The sequence below is a fragment of the Hydra viridissima genome, unplaced genomic scaffold (genome assembly GCF_058129835.1).
Source record: "Hydra viridissima isolate aposymbiotic clone 2 unplaced genomic scaffold, HvirCarnegie_v1 scaffold_8, whole genome shotgun sequence".
Lineage (NCBI taxonomy): Eukaryota > Metazoa > Cnidaria > Hydrozoa > Anthoathecata > Hydridae > Hydra > Hydra viridissima.
The window spans coordinates 12,640,045-12,642,565 of NW_028324307.1; positions in this window are offsets into that span (position 1 = coordinate 12,640,045).

Consider the following 2,521-nt stretch of genomic DNA (forward strand, 5'->3'; position numbering starts at 1 on the left):
TTAAGTATGACGTTTTAGTGCACGTATGAAATTTTAGTTTATAAAAAGATTTATAATAAATTTTTAAAATACAGAGCAGCTTGCAATCAGCAACTTAAGCTTGATACCTTTTTGCTAAAATATGCAATTGATAAGAAACTTGTCGTTTAAGAGCAAAGGTTTACATGCTGATTTTTTGGTAAAGATTATATATTAGTATATAAAATGCCACATGCTTTACATTTATAAATAAAGTTTATATGAGTTTACTTTACAAATATTAAATTTGCGAAGCTAAAACTTCTTAGAATTTTTCTATTTTGGAATATTTTGCATTTTTCGCAAAAGTGAAGAAATACATTTTAGAAATAAGTACTCTTTTTAAGATTTAACATGTTGCAAGCAAGCTACGTGCGCACCATTTTTAAGATTTAACATATTGCAAGCAAGCTACGTGCGCACCATTCAATATAGAGATTCAATAGAATATACCCTAAGGCAGGCCGAAAGGCAGATTAATACCATTGTTTCGTACCTTACAATCGATAAATATTTAATGCCATGCAAATTTTAAGTATAAATACAAAATATTGAAGATCTTTGGTTATAAAAATTAAACATATTTCAAACTTTTACAATATTTGCTACATAATATTCTGCTCATACAAACCATAAAACAAGGTTTCGTCAGTCTTTTGGCTTTTAATGTTATGATAAAGCCGCATTTTATCAGTAGTATAAACAGGGCTTTAATTACTTTTTTTTTTTTTTTTTTTTTTTGTCTAGCTTTTACTCATTTGTACAACATTGCCACCAGTTTTTTCATCTGTACAACATTGCCACCAGGTTTTGACATCTGTACAACATTGCCACCAGGTTTTTCATCTGTACAACATTGCCACCAGGTTTTTCATCTGTACAACATTGCCACCAGGTTTTTCATCTGTACAACATTGCCACCAGGTTTTTCATCTGTACAAAATTGCCACCAGCTTTTGATATCTATACAACATTGCCACCAGGTTTTTCATCTGTTCAACATTGTCACCAGGTTTTTCATCTGTACAACATTGCCACCAGGTTTTGACATCTGTAAAATGTTCTGGAGACTTTTTACTATTAACTTTATCATTGTCAATTTTATTATTATCAACTTTATTATCATTAATTTTATCATTATCAATTTTATCATTACTAATTTTATTATTAATAATCTCATTATTATTAATTTCAATACTACTAGTTATATTATTATTAATTTCATTATTGATAATTTTTTTTTTATTAATTTTATTACCGCTAACTGGATTTTTAACAGGTTGCCTCTTTTTTTTTTAGGGTTGAAATTAGCATTCATACATTAAGTGTTTGAAATTGTTCCAACTTTAACAAAAACCAACCTGCTTACTAGTTTTTATTCTTTTAACTAACAATTTATTATTTTAGATTTAAAAAGTAGCAAAAATGAGCGTAGGTACAAATACTGCAAATTGGATACATTGAAAAAATCGCAAATCATTTTATTGATGAAAATAATCTAAAAGACACAAATTTGTTGACGTGTGAAAGTGGTTTGCCATCTAATCTTTGCTTAGGAAAAAATCGAAAACCCAAAACTATGACAAAAAAGCGTCTGAATAAGTGAATAGACGACCGATTAGGGATTTTCACTAAAAAAATAACAATCAAATTTGGTTTTAGTCTTTATCACATCTTTCAAACCATTAAGAAAAAAAAAAAAGTGACATTTATTATTACTTAAGCAGAAGATTCCTGATCGTTCGGAAAATCAGTTAAATTAACTTCAACCATGCTATGATCTCATGTGAAGAAAACTTCGCGGTCGCGATTTCATTTTGGATAGCAAGCCAATTTTTATTTTTGTCTTATCAAAAAGCTGCTTCCTTTTACTCAACATCATGCAGATGGTAATTATGTGATTTGGCCGGATCTTGCATAATCTTATCAAACAAAATTGGTCTTCAGTCTCTCCAAGAGAAAAACTTAATTTTCGATGAAATGGACAATAATCCTGCATGAACTCCAGAACTTCGACAAATTGAAAACTTTTATTCTACTTGGAAAGAAGAAGTTGATAAAAAAAAACAGCCAAGCATAAGCAACTCATTGATTGAAAAATAAAATCCAATATTTAAAAAAAGTTGAGAGCGGTGAAGTTGCTTTATTGCCAGAATTATATTTTTAATTTTGCTGTTATCATATATTCTTTACAAAATTATTCATTTTATTGGTTCAGAAGTTATGACTATTTTAGTGGTCTCAATAGATAGAAATCACCGATTGTATCACAAATGGAATAGTCTATTGGCAATGCTAAACCGTTTCACAAATTATAATCAACATTTAAAAATCAGATATTGATTTGTTCGTTCAAAAGTCAGATATTGATTAAAAATTATTATAAACTTTATAGACACAGATTTTCAAACAGTTTTAATGCTGGTAAAATTAGTCGTTGATTCACTTTGTCGCCAAGTGACTCAACTTAATGGGAAGCCAACTTAATTTCTGCGTCAAGTGT